Source organism: Ochotona princeps, chromosome 2 (genome assembly GCF_030435755.1).
Source record: "Ochotona princeps isolate mOchPri1 chromosome 2, mOchPri1.hap1, whole genome shotgun sequence".
Lineage (NCBI taxonomy): Eukaryota > Metazoa > Chordata > Mammalia > Lagomorpha > Ochotonidae > Ochotona > Ochotona princeps.
The window spans coordinates 34,217,950-34,240,696 of record NC_080833.1 but is presented as its reverse complement, the minus strand read 5'-3'; the positions used below and the strand labels follow the sequence as shown (position 1 = coordinate 34,240,696).

Below are 22,747 nucleotides of genomic sequence, written 5' to 3'. Positions count from 1 at the left end.
TAAAAGAAAATAAAAAGGAAGGAAAGGAGGGAAGGAGGGAGGAAAGAAGGGAGAAAAGAAATGAGGGGAAAAGGAAGGAAACCTTCCAGCTTAAAAGTATATTAATGTTTGGGCCTGGTGCAATAGCCTAGTGGCTAAAGTCATTGCCTTGCATATGCCAGGATCCCATATGGGCACCAGTTCTAATCCCGGAGGCCCTGCTTCCCATCCAGCTCCCTGCTGGTAGCCTGCAGCAGTAGAGGATGGTCCAAAGCCTTGGGACCCTGTACTCGCGTGGGAGACCCAGAAGAGGCTCCTGACTTTGGATTGGCTCAGCTCTGGCCATTGCAGCCACTTGAGGAGTGAATCAATGGATAGAAGATTCTCCTCTCTGTTTCTCCTCCTATCTGTACATCTGACTTTCCAATGAAAATAAAATAAATCTTTAAAAAAAAAAAAAAAGAAAGAAACAGAAAGAAACAAAGTCTGCAGGGGTTGCAGGCAGCTTAACCTACCTCCCACCCCTCTGCAGAGTTTCAGACAGGAAAAAAAAAAGAGAGAGGTTCCACCCACTGATTAATTTCCCCCAAATGGCCACAAATGCTGAGGCTGGGCCCAGCCCAAGCCGGGAACCAGGAGCTCCACCCAGGTCTTGCACGTGGTGGCAGAGACCCAGGCTCTTGGGCCATGCTCCGCTGCCTTCCTAGGCGAATTAGCAGAGAGTGATATCGGAAGTGGAGCCCTTACAGGATGCAGTGTTGCAGGCAGAAGCTCAACCCAGTACACCCAAATGCCAGCCTCTATTCATACATTTTCAAAGATTTATTATTTTATTTGAAAGGCAGAAAAACTGAGAGAGGGTAGGGAGAGACAGAAAAAGAAAACTTTCTTTCCAATATTTTGCTCCCCAAATGGTCCCAAAAGCCAGCCTGGTCCAGATCAGGCTGCAGTCAGGAGCCAAGAACTCCTTATAAGTCTCCTAGGAGGGCGGCAAAGACCCGCAAACTTAGCTGTACTCTGATGCCTCTCCAGGCACATTATCAGGAAGCTGGCTTGGAAGTGAAGCAGCCAGATTCAAACCAGTACTCTCATATGGGATGCTAATAACATAGGTGGTGGCTTAATACACCATGCCACAACACCAGCCCCAAAATAGTCTTTTCCAATTTTTGTTTTAATTTTTAATATTATTTACATATTTGAGAGGGATATACATCCATGTGGTCCTCCAGCTAGGGTGGGGAGGGTCAAAGAAGGTGGGTGGGACAAATGTTTTAGTTGTTCTTTTTTTTCCTGAGTCCACTGCAGGGTGAAGGAGACTCCTCACTATTGAACCACTCCAGCTCCCGAAGACGGGGGTCAGCCATTTGATGATACCTTAGAGGCCCCAATCTGGGGAAGAATGTTCTGAGGGTATAACTTAAGTGGATTTGCTAGTTCTGAGATGTTGTCAGCTTCATTACATCAGGGTTAAGCACATCTTTCCAAGTCTATTAGCCAATCAAGTCTACCTTATTGCATCTACAAACACAGGAACATGCTGCAAAGCTTGGCCAGGACAGTGGTTCAATCTGTTCTGCTTTCCATCCTCTGAAGAAGCACTCAGTGGCCCCTGTTGGCCTAAATGAACTGGCTGCCATGTCCTCTGTGTGTATTTAGGTATGCTGTCCACTGAACAGGCATCAGCAATTGAGGAGATCCAGTCTTGATACATGCACTCCAAGGTCAAACCACATGTATTATTCCCCTGTGGCTAGAGTTTGAGTCCAGCAGTCTAGTTGGGGAGTCCCCCAAGAAACCTTGCCGGGGGTGACACAGACCTGAGTGTGCCAGCTAGTGCAGGGTCAGATTCAGTCTGTCACCTGTACCAGCCAATGAATATATGGATGGAGGTAGCTGCCAGCTCAGTTCTACCCCAGCCCCATTTCTCAAGCGAACTCATAAGTGTCACCACCTAGCCCAGCCCATTCTGCCACAGGCTTGGTCTTTACACACACCATCAGGTGCTACAGTCTAGTTGGGACAATCTCCAATAACCTCCAGCACGCCCACCCTCAGCCCTGCTTTTTACACATCCCAGCATGTGCTGTGGGCCTAATCCAGTCCATCCAGTTCTCTTCCATACCAATGGGTGCTGCAGCTTAGCTCTGCCCAGCCTACCTCCAGACCCAGCCCACACATATGCCAGTGGGTGCTCACCAATGGGCCCACCCCTAGTCATGGCTCTCATGCTTACCAATGGAGCTGCAGCCAAGCAGAGCACTGCCTGTGGTTTTCCTACCAGGCCCACTCCTAGCCCTGAATCTTACACCTTCCAGGGGGTACCACAATCCAATATGACATGACTTGCACTCGGTTCCAGCACTTACCAGCTGGTGCTGCAGCCTCGCCCTGCTGTCCTGTACCCATTCTTGCTCTCTCTCACAACAGTAGGTATGATAGCCCAGCCCAGGCTTGTCTGCCCACAGACTAGCCCACACATATACTGACAGGTGCTGCAGCCCAGCCTGGCCTTGCCTGGCTTGCCTCCAGCCCTGGATTTTGTACTTACCCACAGGAGCTGGGGCATGGTAGAAGAGTTACCCAAGTTCCCCTACCAGGCCCAGACCCCACAAGTGTCGATGGATGCTATGACCCAGCCTGACAGAGCTGACCCCCAGCCCTGACACTAACTGGCAGATACTGTGACCTAGCCTAGCCTGGTTCATCCCCAGACCTGACTCTCATGTGACCATCAGTGCTACGGCTGAGCCCAGCCTGTCTCATACCCATTCTGATTCTCATGAGCACCAGCAGGTGCTGCAGCCTTGCCCAGTCTGGTCCACTAGCTCTTGCACACACCAGCGGGAGCTGCAGCCTAGCAGTGGAGTCCCCAGAGTTCCCTTACCAGGCCTGTTCCTAGCTAGGATTTTGCATATGCTGGTAAGTGCTTCGACCCAGCTTGGCATGGCTCACTGCGGTCTCAGCTCTTGCTGGCAGGTGTCACAGCCTAGCTCCACCAGGCTTGGCCCATACCCTGTTCTGTCTCTTTGTGAATGCCAGCCGGTGCTGTAGCCTGGCCCCAGAACCTCCCTACACAAATGCTGAGGAGTAAGTACTACAGCCTTGCCTGGCCTGGCCCACCCTCAGCCCTGGCTCTTGTGCTCCTCAGCAGGAGCTGTGGACTAGCAGGGAGTTCACCAGTTTGCCTCTCAGGCCCGCTCCCAACCCTGGATCTCATGTATGCCTGTGGATGCCACAGCCCATTCTTGGATGGTCTGTCCTCAGTTGTGGCCTTTGCATGTGCCAGCAGGTGCTGGAGTATGGCCCAGCCCGGCTTTCTCCCAGCCCCAATTCCTACAGCTGTCAGTTGAGTTCCTGTCCGATGAGTTCTGTGGTCCAGCCTGGCTCAGTTCATCATGACCCCCAACTCTCACACAAACCATCTGGTGCTATAGTCCCACAGAGGCAGGCCCCCCAAGTACCATGCAAAACTGCCCCCAGATCTGGGTCTCTCATGTTCCAATGGGTACTGTGGCCCACCTCCTTCCCTGACACTAGCAGGCAAGTACTGCAGCCAAGTCCAACCAAGTACGCCCTTCAATCCCAACTTTCATGTGTGATGGCTGGAGGCGGATGATGCTACTTAGTCTAACCAAATCTCCCACATTGGTGGATGCCTTGGCCTAACCCAGACATACCCTATGGTTTCCCTCTAAAACCACACTGTATCAGTTCCCTTGCCTGCCTGCAGGTGCAAGGACCCAGTCTGTGGAAGACCCCTGAAGTCATTCCTCCCTTGTCAAACATACCCTCAGCGGCTCCCACTCCAATATATCCCCAGATCCCTTCTTTGGGCAATCTGCAGCCCCTCTGTCTGTGGCAGGGATGGCACATCCTGGCCTGCCATCCCCTGCCTGCCCCACATATCTTTAAAAAGGAAAAATAGAAGAAGCAATTTGGCACACTGGTAGAGTTAGCACAAATTAGGCATCAACCAGGCCTGGAATGCACACCAGCTATTGGCTGCTTTCCCCTAGCAGTGCAACACTTGCCTTGGTACAAGGCAACCTAGGCAACTCTACTGATGGTCCAAAATGGTTTTTTAATCAGTGGTACATGTACAACTACTTGTATGGGAAATGTGGAAAGAGATGCTTATGTCATACTGTATAAGAAATATTTTTCAAGTAGATTAAATCTGGCAGATTTGTTAGTTTTCATGGAAGAAGGAAGGAAGGAGGGAAGGAAAGGAGAGAAGGAAGAAAGGAAGAAAAAAGAGAAGAAAGAGTGGGGCCAACACAGTGGCTCAACAGACTAATCCTCAGCCTTGTAGCTCTGGCATCCCATAAGGGCACGGTTCATGTCCTGGCTTTTCACTTCCCATCCAGCTCCCTGTTTATAACCTTGGAAACAGTGGAGGATATTTCCAGGCCCTAGGCCCATCTACAAAGGAGAAATGCTCACATGGCCCAGCTCCAGCATGCCAAAGCAGAGCAAAGAGGAGAGGGGCTGGAGTTGATCAGCGATAGACTGCCTAACTGCAGAAACAGCTATATGTAAAAGCAAAGACCATAAAGCTTCCAGAAGACTCTGTAAAAGAGCAGCTTCACAGCCAACCAGTGTTCTTAACACTGTGTACAGCAGCAACCACAGAGGAAATGACAGACCAGTTCATGAGATTAGAGTTCCATCCAACAAAAGTCATCATTCTTTTTTTTTTTTTTAAGATTTATTCATTTTATTACAGCCAGATATACACAGAGGAGGAGAGACAGAGAGGAAGATCTTCCGTCCGATGATTCACTCCCCAAGTGAGCCGCAACGGGCCGGTGCACGCCGATCCGAAGCCGGGAACCTGGAACCTCCTCCAGGTCTCCCACGCGGGTGCAGTGTCCCAAAGCATTGGGCCGTCCTCAACTGCTTTTCCCAGGCCACAAGCAGGGAGCTAGATGGGAAGTGGAGCTGCCGGGATTAGAACCGGCACCCATATGGGATCCCGGGGCTTTCAAGGCGAGGACTTTAGCAGCTAGACCACGCCGCCGGGCCCAAAAAGTCATCATTCTTAAGGCAGCAAAAAACTAAGCCTCCAAAGCTGGGAAGGTGTTGGCAGCGTAGATGGCCAAGAACCAGAAGACGTGGCAGATACATCTGCCACAGGTGACTGTACCAGCATCTCCCATACCACCTGCTTCCATACCATGTGACCATGGTGTGCCTCTCATGGACAGATGAGGTCTGTCCTGTCTGCTGCAGGGATTCCCCGGAAGTCATGCTGCATGACCTCCTGGGCCAGATAGCTCCCACCCGGGATGCCCAGGACACGGGCACTTGGAAACCCTGAGCCCCAAGCCGGGACTTCTGACTGCCAAGGCCGGTGCTCAGAAAAGCACAGGGCCATGGAAGCGCCCCAGCTGCCAGATGTGGTAGTGAAACACTTGCAGATAATCGCAGCTACACCTCAGCCATGGGTCAGTCCTCCCAACAGGAGTCCCAGACTTCCTGGAACAGACACAGGCACACCTACTGTGTCTCATCGGAACTCACCAGCCTCAGAAACTGTAGGCACATGCGCCACTGTCTCAGAATGATGTGTCATGCAGCAATCTCTTACATAGCAATTTCCAAAAAAGAGACATGGATGACCCAATAGAAAAAGTGGGTAAAAAGTTTTTTTGAAAAGCACTTCGCAAGTGAGGAAAATCCGTGAACGATAAAACGGAAAGTTGATCAATCAGTTTAGTCATCAGGAGATCACAAAGAGAGATGGGCACTGGGCACAGGAGTTGGAAAATGGATTAGAATGCCCACATCTCATCCCAGGATTCCTGGGAGCACATCCTAGCTCCAGCCTCTGGCTAATGTGCACCATGGGAGGCTCAAGGAATTAGGTCCCTTCCTTCTACATGGCTAGGTGGGTCACGTGGAAGCCACAAAGCGAGAGAGCTGAGAAAGCTTCTCCCCCAAGTGGTGTGCCCTCACAAATTGTAGGGACCCTTCCCCTGGCACCTCGATCCAAACCTTCCCGAAGGCCTCAACTTCAGACACCATGACTGAGTACAGTTCCAACTCATGAATATCTAAGTCCGGGACCGAGACGTTACACACTGGCCACTAGGGGTCACTCAAAGTGTGATCCAAACTGTATCACACAAAATCAAAAAAAAAAGAAAAAGAAAACTAAACCTGTAGAAGCAGAGAATAGAATGGTGCTTACCATCAGGGACAAAGGAGCCACTGGCCAAAGGTGCACAGCTTCAGACAGACAGGAGGAATACAGTTTCTTGCTGTTTTGTTTGTTCTTCAGATTTATTTTTTATTTTATTAGAAAGGCAGTTTTCCAGAGAGAAGGAGAGACAGAAGAATCCTTGATCTGGTGAAGCAAGGCCAGTGCTGGGCGAGGCTCAGCCCGTGGGGTCTCAGGGAATCCAGGCCTGAGCTTGTGCTGCCCTCTGCCTCTGCTGCCCTTGGCTTTCCCAGCCCTTCCTCACCTTGATCTGGTCCCAGGCCACTTCCTCCACCTCTCAACGAGGCCAGGTTCACCTTAGGTGGCTACAGGTGCTCTGGTTTGGTTAGCAGACACAGCCCCAGCCTCGGGGAGAGCCAGCTGCTTCGTCTCAGAGAGATGGAAATCAACTCCTGCAGAAGTTAGGCACCTTCCCTGGGGAGCCAAAGGTGGTCCCAAAGTTTATACTCCCTTGCTCCCCATGAAGCCAGGCGGAAAGGAGTCTCCAATGAGCTCATATCCACAGTGCAGCCTTCCCACGCCCTGTAGCACTCATTTCTCCTCTTCTGGGTGCACTCCACTACGTCACTGCATTGCGAACCCCCATGCCAGGCTCCGTTCTCAGGAACCTGACCCCCCTGTCGCTCATCACCAATATCACCCCCAATGTTCTGTCAGCCATCAGACGTCATCGCCCAAATGCAGCCTCACCGGTAACTACTATCTTGTAATGAATCCCTCTCTGCATCAGCTACTACAGATTCTGTCACTGGCAACCCAGACCCTTGACCCCTACAATAACTCACACCGGAAGGAAGGAAGTCTGGCCCAGGAATGAGGCTGCTGTCTGACCTGCATGGTTATATACAATCGACTCATTCTGCGATCAATGAGGAGAATTGTTACATCCTGTGACTCACAAATGGTGCTGCTGGAAGCGTTCTTGTCCCTTGTTCCTGACATTCATGTACAGGAACTTCCGGGGTACGTTAGCTGATTCAAGGGGTCTTCTCATTAGAGTTGTCAACAATCAGCCTCGAGTATGACCTGTTCAGAGGAAAGCACACTTCACACAAATAAAGGAGACAGTAGCAAAGTATAATTATCTAAAGAAACTGCCTCCCTGAAGAGGCAATTTGATAGGGATTTAAATTACCTATATACATATATTTGTTTGAAATGCAAAGTGAGCTCTACGCAGTGGCAGTATGTAGCCAATGAGGTTTATCCAAGGCGCGATTATTGCTAATTGAAAACTTCCCCAATACCCCGCCAAAAAAAAAAAAAAAAAGAAAAAAAGAAAGAAAGAAAGGCAAAGTGACAGAGAAACGGGAGAGGGAAAGAAACTGACTTTCCACCTGCTGGTTCACTTCCCAAAAGCCAGGGCTGGGCCAGGCCAAAGCCAGGAGCCAAAATCCCATCCCGGACTCCCACCTGGGTGGCAGGAACTCAAGCATTCGAACTACCCTCTGCTGCATTAGCAGGAAACTGGATCGGGAGTGGAGCAGCGAGGGCTCAAGCCAGCACTCTGGGATATATATTCCAAGCAGCAGATTAGACCTCTATACCACAACCCCTGCCCTAATTCCTACACACTTGATCATATACACACACCCAGGAATCAAGTTTAAATAGCACTAAGTAATAGTAAATATATTTTCCCAAAGTTGTTGATCAGTTGGTGTAACAACCATGAACTCATTTCCCCTGAATTTTCAATTCTACCAAATATTGCAGCAAAATCAACTCCGGACAAACTCAACATAAGAGATCTATTTGTTGTTCAATTTAAGTTTTGATAGGTGCCCCATATAGAGAAAAATGGGAAATCTCATTAACCCATATTTTCTTGAGAAAATATTATCTTATTTTTGTGCCAATTGAAGAATGTAAATGTAAACTTGCCTTGATTTATACTTGCCTAATTATTGATAGATTTACTGACTGATCTTATAATTTCTTCTTTAAGATTTATTTATTTTTATTTTACTTCCATTGGAAAGTCAGATCTACAGAGAGAAGGAGGAGAGGAAGATCTTCCATCTGCTGGTTCAGTCCCCAAGTAGCCGCAACAGGCCAGAACTGAGCCGATCTGAAGCCAGGAGCCAGGAGCTTCTTCCCAATCTCCCACATACGTACAGGGTCCCAAGGCTTTGGGCCATCCTTGACTGCCTTCCCAGGCCACAAGCAGGGAGCTGGATGGGAAGTGGAGCTGCCGGGATTAGAACCGGCGCCCATATGGGATCCTGGCGCATGCAAGGAGAGGATTTTATCCACTAGGCTACCACACCAGGCCCACAATTTCCTTTTCTAAAAATGTCTTTTGCCAGTTTCTCTATGTAAATAGCCCTTTTTATTACCACTCAAAAAAAGACTTATTTGAAAGACAGAGAGAAAAATGGGCAGAAGGGCACCCTGTGGTGACCAAACCTGGGACCACACCTGCATGGGGGCTGTGGATTGCCTAGGGAAAGGGGTTCAGGGATATGAGGGAATGGGAACCACCAAGAAAGTACTTTACTGGTGTGGAATGACCTCTGAGGGATTCCAAGGACCAGGAGACCGCACTTGCAGGTGAACCAGAGGGCTGAGACTGCATGGTTTGGGGGGTGGGGGTGGAACCAGAGGGCATGTCAGGGTCAGAACAATACACCTGCCCACATGCCTGGGCTGAGCTAGGTGGCGCCACCTGCTGCCCGCTGGTGCTCACAAACGCTAAGGCTAGGGGCTTGCCTCACAGGGCTTGGCCACAGGACACACCTGTAATACCTGCATCAACTTCCAAGCTTTTCCCATATTTCATTATTTGAAAGTTCTTCATCATTGTTTCTGTGCACGTAATAGCAGCTTTCACACAATCATGATTATAACATCTTATGCATGCATTAAATACATATTTATGAATGGGCAGGGGCAAGAAGTAACAAATACACACTTACATTTCAACTGACTAATCAAAGTTCAGGATGATACAAAGACCTTCTCATAGTTACATCTTTTCTTCTTAAATTTGATTTCTAATATTGACCACACAGTTGAGAGCGATGCACGCCCACGTAGACCTCCGACCAGGGTGGGAAGGGTCAGGCACGGAGGAAGGTGGGTGGGACACACGCTTCTGTCTTTTTTTTCTTTCCTCCTGCATCCACAGGGGAGGTGGAGGAGAGGGCTATGTCTTGGTGGCAAACTATATCAGCACCTGAATATGGGAGATGGTCCTTTGATGGTGCTTAGAGGCCCCAGAGTTCTGAGGTTATTATTCAAGTGGCCTCAATAGCTCCAGGACGCTGTTGATTTCATTGCTCCAGAGTTGTGACAAATCTTTCCAAAGTCTACTGGTTGACCTTAGTACATTGACAGACCCAGGGACATGCTACAAAGCTTTGTAGGAGAACTGTCCAACTTGCTCTGCCCTCCACCTTCTGATATGCAGTTAACATCCCTTGATGGCCTGGATGAGCGGACCTTCATATCGTCCATGTGCAGTTGAACATGATACCCACTGCACAGGCACCAACAATTGAGGAGGCCCGGTCATGATGCATGTTCCTCAAGGTCAGACCACACATCCTGTGATTCTCCCTGTGGCCAGAGTCTGAATCCAATGGTCTAGTTGGGGAGTCTTCCAAGAAAACCCACCTGGGGTGACCCCAGATCTGACTCCAGTCAGGTTCAGTCTGTCACCTGCCCCAGCCAAACACATACTGTTGGATGCAGCTGCCCAGTCGGTTTCACACTGGGCCCATATCTCCTGTGAGCCAGTTGGTACTATAGCTCAACCCAGCCAGCCCACCATAGACCCGGTCCTCAGGCACATGAGCAGGTGCTGCAGCCTAGTTGCGGCAATAGCTTCCACCAGGACCACCCCCAGACCTGGTTTTTGCCAGCCTCTGCTGCTGCCTAGCCTGGCTCAGCTCTTCTTCCATTTGGCTCTTGTGCACACCCATGGTGCTACAGCTTAGCTTACTCTGACCAGCCCCTAGAACCACCCCTCGCATATGACAACAAGTACCTTGTCCAGACTGACCCACCCTCAACTTGGCTCTTACGCTCATCAGTGATAGATACAGCCCAACAGGGGAGTGACCACAGTTCCCTTACCAGGTATGTTCCCAGCTTTAGATCTTCTGCCTGTCAGGCATACTGCTGTCCAGCCCGACATGACTTGCACTATGTCCAGGCACTTGCCAGCTGGTGCTGTGACCGAGCTTGGCTGACCCATACCCATTCTGATCTTACGTATGCCACCAGATGTAGCAGCTTAGCACAGCCTGGACCACTTCCTAACTGTCCCAACCACCCCAGTCCCAGCTCACCAGTAGAAGAAGCAGTCCAGCAAGGGAATCCCCAGAGTTCCCCTCCCAGACCCACTCCAAGCCCCAGGTCTTGAGTGTTTCATCAAGTGCTGCAACTCAGTCTGAAATGGCCTGCCCTCAGTCCCAGCTCTTACCAATGGCACAGCAACCTAGCCCAGCCCAGCCCACTCCTAGCCCTCCTGTGAACTGGTGGGTGTTGTGATCCAACTCTACCTGGTCTATACTGCGTCCTGCCTCACACTCATGCCAGCATGTGCTGCAGTTGCCTAGCCTGCCACCTGGAATCACTTCACACATACGCCAATGGGTGCTACAGCCCAGCATGGCCTAGCCTGCTCTCAGCCCTGACTCTTGCACCCACCAGCAGGAGTTTGGTGTTCCCCAAATTCCCCAACAAGGCCCATTTCCAGCCCCAAATCCCACACATGCTGTCAGGTGCTGCTGCCCAGGCTACATGACTGGATCCCAGTTCTGGCACTTACCAGTGGGTACTACATCATAGGCCAGCCTGACCCACACCCCAGACCAGGCTTTCATGCAGCCTGGTGGGTGCTACAGCCTAGTCTGGCTTATCCTACACCTATTCTGGTTCTTGCAAGCACCAGCAGGTGCTGGAGCCCAGTCCACTTTGGCCCACAACCAGACCCAACCCACACCCATGCCAACGGGTGCTGCAGCCTTGCTCAGCCTGGTCTGCCCACAACCCTGGCTCTCACACTTACCAGTGGGAGTTGCAGCTGAGCAGGGGAGTCTCCAAAGTTCCTCTACCAGGCTTGTTCTCAGCCCCAGCTCTTCCATGTGCTGGCAGATGCTTCCACTCAGCTTGACATGGCTCACCTGCAGTCTCAGCTCCTGTTGGTTGGTGTTGCAGCCCAACCCAGAAGACAGGGCCCACACTGTGTCTTGGATCTTATGCTTGCCAGCAGGTGCTAAGGCCTAACCCAGCCTGGCCTGTACTTAGACCCAGCCCACAAAAATGCTGATAAGTGCTGCATACTTATTTGACCTGGCTCACCTTCAATCCTGGCTCTTGTGCTCCTCAGCAGGAACTGTGGACTAGCAGGGAAGTTAACCTGTTTCCCTACCAGGCTCATTCCCAGCCCTGGAGCTCATGCATGCTTCCAGATGTCACAGCCCTTTTTGATAATGGTCTTCCCTCAGCCCCAGCCTTTGTATACGCTGGCAGGTGCTGGAGCCTGACCCAGCCCAGTCTCCTCCCAGCTCCAGCTCCCACAAGTGTCAGTTGAGTTTGTGTTGGTTGAGTTCTTAGCAGGTGAGTTTGATAGTCCAGCCTGGCTCGGCCCATCACCACCCCAGCTCTCCATGTAACCCATCTGGTGCTGCAGTCCATGAGTCTGCTCAGAATCTTCCCCCAGATCCAGTTCTCTATGTCCTGGTGGGTGCTACAGCCCAGCCTGAAGTGGTCCATCTCCTCCCTTGACACTCACAGATGGGTACTGTGGCCTGGCCCAACTAGCCATGCTCCCTAGTCCCAGCTTTTGTGAGCACCAGTGGGTGACAGGTGATGTTGTTTACGCCAGCACAGGTTTCCCACATGAGCAGGTGCCCCAGCTTACCCCAGACACACCCTCTGGTTCCCCTCTCTAAACCACTATGACTCAACTTCTCCACCCACCTGCAAGTGCAGTGGCCTGGTCTGTGGAAGACCCCAGAAATCATTCCTTCCTTGTCAAACATGCCCTCAACCGCTCCCATTCCAACACATCCCCAGGCAATCTGCAGCACCCCACTCCCAACCTGGGGCCCGGCATGGCATGTCCCAGCCTGGAGTTCCCTACCCTCACCTTCCCCGCTTATCTTTAAAAAAAAAAAAAAAAAGGATGGGGGGAATAAGCAACTTTGCTGGCACATTGGTATGGTTAACACAGAGTTGGCATTAACAGGGCCCAGAATTTCGGCCAGCTGTTGGCTGCTTTTCTTTCAGCAGTGTAACACTCTAGGTACAAGACAACCCAAGCAGTTGCCCAAGTTGAGAGGCAGTTACATCTTGAACAGTTACCTGTATGTAAATGAATATTCAGATATTAATAATAATTCCAGATAACATGGCTTCTTGATTTATTTGTCATTATGTAAATTAGATATGATGAAATTTAACACACAGTTTCATAGAAGTCAGAAATGATACTGAAGTAGCTATTTGGCTGGAGCCGAAGTCACAGTTGAATAGCACGTAGGAGCCAAACATCGAATCCACTTGATGTTCCCGTAACAACATACCAAAAGCGGGATACTCTACAAACCAAAGAAGTTCATTTAGCTCCCAAATAGGAAGCGAGCCCCATCTCTCCTGCTCTGGTGTGGGCCTCGGAGCTGGAGGCCTCACAGAGGCAAAGTGCACCGCCCAGCCTGGCTCCCTGCTAATGTTTCCAGGAAAGTAGATGATGGTTCAGTTACCTGAGATATCCACACAGGAGACCCAGAGGGCGTCCCAGGCTCCTGGCTTTGGCTCGGCTCAGCTCTGGCATTTGCAGCCATCTGGGGAATGAAGCAGCAGATGGAAGATCTCTCTGTGACTCTGTCAAACAAATAAACGCAAGTTAAAACAGAACAGTTCACCCTCTGGAGTGGCCAACTGCCTCCTACTGGGTCCTACCTTTTCAACTTTCTGCTGCCTTTGCCACAGTAGGGCAATCTTTGGGAAACAAACGCATTCAAAACATAACGCCACATTTGAATTTATTTCCCATTAGACACCACAAGACTATCTCTGGCCTTCTCTCTGTGTGTTTGTGTGCAAGAGAAGTGTCTAGAGGAGTGTTAGGTGCAGTGGTTAAGTTGCTGTTTGAGGCACTCACTTGACATATGAGGGTGCCGGGCTCAAGTCCCGGCTCCTCAGCTCCTGATCCAGCTTCCTGTGCTGCACACCCTGGGAGGCTCAAGTGCTTGGGTCCCTGCCACTCATATGGGAGACCTGGGCGGAGTTCTACACTCCTGGTTTCAGCCTGGCGTATCCCCTGGCTGTTGTGGGCATTTGGGAAGTGAACCAGAGGATGAAATACCTCACTGCCTGTCTCTCTGCTTTTTGAACAAAATGAAAAGAAAAAATTTTATTGTAAAGTCAGATATACAGAAAGGAGGAAAGACAGAAAGGAAGCTCTTCCATCCGTTGATTCACTCCCTATGTGACCGCAACGGTCGGAGCTGAGCCAATCCAAAGTCAGGAGCCAGGAACCTCTTCCGGGTGTCTCATGCAGGTGCAGGGTTCCAAGGTTTTGGGTTGTCCTCGACTGCTTTCCCAGGCCAGGGAACTGGATGGAAAGCGGGGCTGTTGGGATTAGAACCGGCACCCGTATGGGATCCCAGCGCATTCAAGGCAAGGACTTTAGCCATTAGGCTACTGCACTGGGCCCAAGGTAAATACTTTAAAAAGAAAAAAGATTTATTTTATTTAATCGAAAAGTAGAGTTACAAAAAGAGAGAGAGAGAGAGAGAAAGGGACAGACACAGAGAGAGGAAATTTGCTGATTCACTCTTCCAAAAAGCTGTTAACAGACAGGGCTGGGCTGGTCTCAAATCGTGAGGCAGGAGCTTTCTTCCAGGTCTCCCATGTGAACACGGGGCATCCGAGATTCCAGGGCAGCTTCCGCTGCTTGGAGCTGGATCAGAAATGGAACAGCCGGGACACGTGGGATGCCAGTACTGCAGGTGGTGGCTTTACCAGCTAAACTCAGTGCTGGCTTTAGTAGAGGTTGTTTGTTTTTGTTTGCTTCCTTGCTTGCTTGTTTTAAAAAGGAAGTATCTAGAATGACCACACTCAAATGTTCATGATAATTGTATTGGGGTCGTAGTGTTATGATTCATGTTTTTAGTGCTTCCTGTAGCACTTGCTATTGCCAGCAAATGTGCTTTAATGAGAGTTCCGTTAAGACTCTCTCCACAATCTCAGTTTCTGTGATCACACCGAGCAACAAGTCTGCCCCTTGCAGGGTTGTCTGGTTCGCCTCCCTCACGTGCCAGCTGACATAACTCATCCCTGCTCTCGTCTGACCACCAGGCTTCCTTAGGTAGCTGTGGAAGCAGACCGGTGAGCTGTTGGCGCTGGGTCTTCTCCATTTGCCCCTCCTGGAACCCCTTCCCCTTTGCCCCTCCTGTGCTGTGGGTCCTCCCTCCCCCCGGCTAACCTTTACTAATCCTGTCAAGGGGCAGACAGTGCATTCTGGGAGCCTCCAATCCAGCACCACCCTGGCTGCCCAAGTTGCTCTCCAGAGACAGCCTGCAGTGTCCACCCCAGCCTCATCTCCTCTCCCCAGCATCCTACCCAGGACCCCACAAGTGTGTTTCTGGTAGTCTTGCTGGTGCATTTTGATACCCTTTGCAAACTCATTCTTGCTAACGCTAAAGAAAGGACAACTGCAAATAAAAAGCAGGATATCTGAACTCGCCAGTCATGAATCAAAATGTATCCACATGGTTTTTCCCCAAGAAAACCAACCAACCAACCCATCAGGTGGCAGCTGCCCGAGGCTTCTGATGAATGATTCCTGGAGCAGCCAAGAATGAGGAGGAGTCACAAACAGCACGCGAGAGCAGCCTGATTCTCGTCTTTCTCCCAACACATCTATAGGAGAAATTCTGTTTCCGTGCTACCACTGCAATGTCGCCTACAAACAGCGGAAGGCTGGGGTCTGACACAGCGATCTCGCTCCTAATCTGTGCTGTGTGGCTGTTTGTCTCAGTTTATTGGGGTTTAATTCAGACACAGTTAAGACGTAAAAGTCATATATGTACATCTCTATCCTTACCACCCCCCATTCTCTCCAGCCAGAGCAAATGTGCCACCGTCCTAACACTCAGAAGTCGCTCTCCTGCCCCTGCCAGCTGGCACCCCTCTGCGATAATCCCTGCTGTTGGCAGTTCTGTTTTCCAAACTCCACGCCAGGGCGACCATGCAGTCCAAATTCCTCTGCATCTGACTTCTTTCCACCCAAATTATGTGTGGCTCACTCATGGCATTTTGCACTTTATTCTTTTTTTCTTTCTTTGTCCCGTGTCCTATCTCATTTTCTGCTGCTATAACTAACGCTGTCAGGCTGCGTAGCCTGTAAGGGACACGCATTGCTTTAGCTAGAGGATCTGGAGCTTGCAAAACAGGTACCAGTCTCTGCTGAGCCCCCCACCCTGTTGCCATTCCCACCTCCACTCAGGGTGGGAGAGGGCTTCTTTACAAGTATGGGACATCACATGATGGGAGCATCACACAGGAGTGACCCCACGGTGAGACAAGAGGCGAGGACCAAGAAGGGGCCAGGATCACCCTTCCTACACCAGCCTGCATTGTGAGACCAGCGTGTGATCCACACTGTGAGAGCAGCATGAACCCCTTGTGAGGGCACAGCCCTCCTCACTTAACTTCCTTCCCCAGTGGCCACCCCCTCAGCAACATCACCCAGAGGAAAAGCCTCCAGCCCAAGAACTTCGACGGGTCTCTCTGGAACCGTATCCGGGGTGGGCCTTTTGCACAGTGGCCGGCACCCCACCATGACCCTGCACATGACCGATCGTTCCCAGTTCCAGCTTCCTGCTGGCACACCCTGGGAGGCAGCTGCTGTCGGCTCCAATACTTGGGCCTCTGCCATCCACGTGGCAGAACTGGATGGAATCCTGGCTCCTGGCTTCCGCCAGGCCCAGCGTTGGCTACCATGAGCGTTTAAGGAGTAAACCAGTGGATATGTCTCGCTTTGTTTTGCTCTCTGTCTCTGCTTTTCAAATCAGCAAAACAAAAAAAAAAAACAAGCAAACAAAACCAAAAATCACCCTGTACCTAAACCACAGCCCCCACATAACACCATGTGGTATAAACACATCAACGCGTGTATTCCCATGTCTTAGGCCTGGTTGTTTCTGGTGTGGACAGTCACTGGGAGACAGAGAAGCACTGGTTTTCATAGAGAGTGACTCCAAGAGAGGTTGCGGGTACAAGGAGTGTGTTTTGTGCTGTCTTCAACAAACAATGCAGAATTTCCCCAGGGTGACTATGCCGGTTTACCCCCTCATCAGAGATATCAGAGAGTCCTGGATTTTCTGTGACATTTGAGACCTGTGAGTTCTCAAAGACTAAACAAGAATACTCTCATGTTTAACTTCAGGGGCCTGGCTAGAGATACAAGCATAGTATCAAACAAGACATGTGTTGCGATTATATATTTGAGTGTAATACAACAAAAATATTTTTTTTTTCTAAATGCTGACGTAAGCTCAAAGTGCATTCAGTTACGTCTCTGACCTTTTCACTTGCGAAACAAAAGGCTGACGATGCCAAGGGCAGGGAAGCATGCGGAGTCTGTGGCAGCAGTGGGTGTCGGCAGTGCTGTGCCAGCAACTAGTTCATGACTGGCTCTGCGCAAAGAAGGAGACCGGCATGCGAAGCGGTTTCTGATTTCTGAGGTGCGTGTGTTTTTACCATGCCTCAACTCATCCGTGGCGGTAAGCGTATAAATTGAAGCCATTCTGACGGTATCAACTGAAGCTGAACACATGTGCACGCACTAGGAGGCAGGCATTCTCGTCCTAGGTAAATGCACCATGAGGTTATTTGTTAGAGAAAGGAGCTGAGAAACTAGGACAGATAAATTGTTGTTTATTCAGGCACCGCAATGAAAACGAACAAGCTGCTCCTACGCAGAACATAAGAAGGGATCAGACGTGCAGTTCTCGCCACATGAAGTTGATCAAACAGGTGCAACTCCTGTGTGCAGTTGGAAGCCAGACTGGCAGTCACCTTTCCTGGGGACAGAGAGGGTAGTGGTTGGGAAGCAACGTAGGGAGACGATCTGACTGCCTGGATGCTGTGATGGGCTGATAGTTTTATGCCCCAAACCCCTAAAAAAAAAAAAAACTCATTAGGTGAGATTCCCAACGCCCAGTGTGACTGTGTTAGGAGGTGACTACACTTCCACAAGGTCATGTGAGTATGGCGCTCATGTTGGGGTTAGGTTTTTTTGTTTGGTTGGTTGATTGGTTTGGGTTTTTTTTTTTTTCCTTTTTGTTTATTTTTGTGGTTTTTTTTTTTTTTTTAATTGGAAGAGCACATTTACAGAGAGGAGAGACAGAAAGATCTTCCATCTGTTGGTTCACTCTCCAAATGGCAGCAACTTCAGGAGCTGAACCAATCTGAAACCAGGAGCCAGGAGCTTCTTCCATGTCTCCCATGTGGGTACAGTGTCCCAAGGCTTTGGATCATCCTCTACTGCTTTCCCCAGGCCATAAGCAAGGAGCTAGATCGGGAGTGGAGCAGCCGGGACATAAACTGGTAACCATATGGGATGCTGGTGCTAGCAGGTGCAAGATTAGTCAGTGCAGCCATGGTGCCAGGCCTGAGGGGTTAGCATCCTTATAAGAAGAGATCAGGGATCTTACTGGCTTGTTCTCCCTGCCATCTAGAGACCCAGAGAGAAGGTGACCATCTGCAAGCTGGGAAGAAAGCCCTCACCGGAACCCTGGCCTACTGGCCCCTTGGCCTTGGACTGTGAGCAAGCAGCACCTGTTAGTCAAGTCTTTGTGGTTCTGCTGCAGAGGCCCAGCTGACTCAGAAGGCTGCATTTGCACTAATGAGTCCAAGCTGCCACGGCGCATACAGTTTTATCCTTCTGACTAATGCACTTTTCTCTGTGAATGATTGGCTTCAATAGGAAGTTTGTCTAACTAATGTATGCATGTTTATCTTCACATGCACACATACAAATCACCTATTATTAGAATAAATTGACTTTCCGACATATCTGATTTGTATATAAACTTTACTGGGTTCAAAACTTAAAACTAACTGTATGTTGACTGGCCAAACGCACAAGTTCACCAAGGGAAATGGAGGTCGGTGAGAAAGCAGTTTATTCAAGTTCTCTAATGTTCACAAGAGCAACATCCAAAAGAATACTTTCTAAGTTCTCCTGATTGTTAGGACTAATTGTTAGCTGCCCAGCTCTAAATCTAACCTCATTCCTTAGCAGCCACTTCCTGGCAGGACAAAGAGCTGAGCGCACAGTGGCGAGCCATGCACAGCCACCCCAACACTGCATGGGTTACTACCTTGCCTCAAACCGGCTCCTGCAAGGGTGTCCTTCCACCTCACTGTGGCACAAATCCCCAGAGCCTGTGCCACAGGGGACCTGAGGAGCAGGAGGCTCAGAGAAGGCAGGGTAGCAATGACCCAGGATCCCAGCAGGCATGCACCCAGTTCCTTGACAAGACTTTCAGGCTGTGTCCCCTTCTCTTATTCAAATCATCTTCCTGCAAATGTTTCAGGGGAGGGCCAAGTTCCTATCTTTCATTTTCATCCCTTGGCAATGGCCATTAGCTACTCTCCCAGCTTGTCTCTGGCACCATCTCCCTGAGTTCTGCCTGGCGAAACTAGAAGACCACACACACCCACACGTGGGCACACACAGCGTTCTCTTCTGAGCCTCTGCTTTCAAAACGCTGGCTGCTGGCCCCTGGTAAATCATTTGGGTTCAAGCTGATTTGCGTCATTCCAAGCCCGGTGTAAATTCCCAGGATGTCCACGAGAGGGCACTGTAATACCACCTCACACCAGTCTGTTTTCAGCGACCCCCTGAATTCCCAGGGAAACCGGCCCCTCTGCGGTCTCCACAGTGTGTTTCTGACCCATCAATCATGACTTACGCTGATCACCTGAGAAGGAAAGAGGTGGTGTGGATGAGAAAGGAAGGAAGCAGCACCCTGCTCACCCCAGTCTTCCCATTCCAACTCCCATGGCAAGATATTCACACAATCCAGGCATTCTTTCCCTCAGTATGAATGTGACAGTTCACCCATGTGTTCTCAGTGAGGTTGATGTGGCTGAACTTGATCCCAGGGAGGGCTCCAGGGAAAGACAAAGGGTTGAGCGGCGTCGGGTCATCCTTCAATCTTTCCATGTTGGATGGCAAGCCCATGGCAGTTCCGGCTCGGAATCAGGCCGAGCCTGGTGGCCACAACCTCTTCCCTCCCTCCCTCCCTCTTCTCTTCTGCACTCCTCACCACCACCTCTCTCCACCCAGGACCAGCTGTTGCTGCCCTCCTGCCCCAAGCTTGCCGCATCGGAAGCCACGACTCAGGAGTTAGGTGATGTGGTGCCGTGGGTTAGGCTGCCATTTGAGACATTCACATCCTTTATGGCAATACCAGCTGAGGTTCGGATACCCCACTTCCAGTCCAGCTCCCTACTAGCGCACCTCGCAAGTGGCAGATGCTGGCTCAGTGTTTGATCACCCACGTGGGAGATCTGGCTCCTGGGGTCAGATCAGGCCTGGCCATTTGGGGGACGATTCTCTGTCTCCCTCCTCCTCTCTCTGTCAGTCAAAGATATCAGTCAACCTGGCTTAAAGTCATAGCTCACCAGTCCACTCAAAGGGATGGGTGGCGTAATGCTGTTGGTACAACTTCTTTATCTTTGAAAAACAAACAAAACAAAAGGCAACTCTTTGTCTTGAAAGCATTTCCATGGCCACACCATGCTAACTAATGCAATTCTACTTCTCGCTGCACGTTTCAAAGCCACCAGTGGCATGGTATTTGAACACAAAGTTACTCCTCTTGGTGACTGTGGCCTAGAGTTCTTTTTTGAGCCACGGGACCTAAGGTCCTTTCCTGGATCCATTCTTGGCCAGCCATCTGAACTTGGGTAAGTTACTTATCCTTCTTGCCCAACAGACCGCTCAGCTGCTAAAATGAGGAATGTGAGAATTCAAAGGTCACTTATCCCTAATGGTTGGGAACAGAAATGTCTCAGATTGTGAATTTTTTTTATTTGGGAATATTTGCAAATACGTAACGAAACATCTCAGTGTAAACACTAAATTCATTTTACTTTCATGTACTGAGTGACTTTATACTATGTTTTTAGTGTGTTCGAATTTTGACTGTGACCTGTCACATGAGGGCAAGTGTGGAATTTTCCACTGGTGGCGTCACTGGAGAGCTCAGAAGGCTTTGGCTTTTGGAGCAGCTCAGCTTTCACGTTTTCATGCTAGGATTGTTAAGCATGTGTTTTTGTATCATAGGATCATTGTGAAGATTGAGCAAACTAATGTATATGATGAGTGAAGTGTAAGATACTTAAGTACCAAAAATTGGCTATTTTTTTTAAAGATTTACTTATTTTTCCTGGAAAAAGATTAGATTTACAAAGAGACAGAAAGATCTTCCATCTGCTGGTTTACTCCCCCAAATGGCCACAACAGCCAGAGCTGAGCCAATCCAAAACCAGGAGCCAGGAGCTTCTTCTGGGTCTGCCACGCGGGTGCAGGATCCCAGGGCTTCAGGCCATGCTCTGCTGCTTTCCCAGGCCACAGGCAGGGAGCTGGATGGGAAGCAGAGTAAACCTGCACCCATACGGGATCCTGGTACTTGCAAGATGAAGATTTTAGCCATTGAGCTGTTGCCCTAAATATGGGTTATTTTTATAGCCTTTGCCAAATGCAAAGTGATACCAGTTTTGCTTTTCTTATAAACTGAGGCAAGATCACCCTAAATTGAGAATTAAGACATTCTCTACAACCACTGAGACCAGGAAACAATGAATTATGTGGAGATTGTTAATTTTTTTAAAAATTAATTGATTCATTTAAATGACAGACTGAGAAAGAGAGAGAGATCCACCATCTGTTGGCTCAATTCCCCAGTGACTGCAACAGCCAGGGGCTGGCCCAAGTGGAAGTCAGGAGCCAGAAGCTCCATCCGGGACTCCCACGTAGTGGGGAGCAGTCTAAGTAACTGAGCCATCTTCCACTGCTTTACCCTTGGCAGGGGCTGGATAGGAAGCGGAGTCTAAGGAACGCCCATACGGGATGCCGGCAGCGCAGCCGGCAGCTGAACCCTCGGCACCGTGGCGCAGGCTGGCTCCTGTAGGGAATGTCTCCGTGGCACAAGCCTTTGCCACACTGGCACAATGATGTCACTGATGACATTAGGTTATTGACAGCTTAGTGATGAGATGCTGTTGATAAGAACTGTAGAATATTGGACTGGAAATGAATATTGAGATGCACTGGTGCTAAAATCACTTGGGACCACGCTGCGTTGTGTGTGACAGTGCAATGAGAAAGGAGCTGGGCTGTGAGTAGGACCAGGTGTAGACAACCCCAGATGTGCGAGCCAGTGATGCCGGGCAGTGCTAGAAATCAGGAAATCATTGTCTCTGCCAGCAAACAAAGAACTATGATGTGTACTGTCAATGTTCCCGTCACAGTAACTTCACGTCCCAACCTGATGTCGCGATGAGCCACTGCAGAAGGAGCTGTGGACACTGGGTCAGCTCCAGGCTTGGCAGAGGAGCAGCCAGCCAAGGAGCCTGGGGCGTTGTTGTTGGAGGGGAGAAGCCTCATCAGGAGACTGTGCGGCCCAGAGAGGCACAGAGGACTGTGAGGAGGAGGAGGAGGCTCATGAAACCCTCCTGCAACCAGAGACAGAAGGGACCCCGACAGCTCAACCGCTGAAGCAGCTGTGTCTCCTTGCACACCTGCAGGAGGGCACCGACCACCTGCCTGCCTGCCCCACTACCTTCCTGCCCCCTCCTCCATCAGCTGGCTCTGGGCTTGGACATGGCCCCTTGGGAAGCTGCCACCATCACGTGACCCTGGCACAGCCAGAGCTCAAACAAGAAGACACAGAGCTCCGTGTCCCTGACGCAAGGCGGGAGCTGCCTTTGGCCGTGGAAGCAGCCTGTCAGAAGTGCTGGGGCAGCTGAAATGCTGGCTCTTGTTATAAGTCAGTGAGCAGCACATCCTGAGAGCCAGGCACTGTCACACACACTTGGCGAGGACTGGCAAAGGGATTTCAGCAACCATCAACAGGTGAATGCCCCAGGTCAGATGTGGAAACTCACCTGTAGATGCAGATGCGGAGCAGGGATCTCACCTTGATTAAGCTGAGTAATCATTTGTCTTTTATTTTTGGTTACTTACATGTTTCTTTCCAAACAACTGATTCACTTCATACGCTTTTATTTATTTGAAAGGCAAATGAATTTGAAAGGCAGAGCAACAGAGACGTACAGACACAGACAGACAAGCAGGCAGAGCTTCCATCTGCTTTCTAGTGGCTGCAACGGCAGGGCTGGGCCAGGCTGAAAGCCAGGAGTCAGGAAGTCAGCCTGAGTCTCCCATGGGTGGCAGGGACACAAGCATTGAACCATCGCCTGGCACCCCCGCCCCCCGTTGCTCGGCGGCCGGAAGCTGGATCAGACTCAGAGAGGGACTCCAACCTAGGACCTCCAGCAGGGGGCGCA

General features: G+C 50.1%; 1 pseudogene; it reads left to right on the top strand.

The window, feature by feature from the left end:
* The first annotated feature begins 7,373 nt into the window (after window positions 1-7,373).
* On the top strand, window positions 7,374-7,455 carry LOC118758634 (U4 spliceosomal RNA; annotated as a pseudogene).
* Window positions 7,456-22,747: the final 15,292 nt, after the last annotated feature.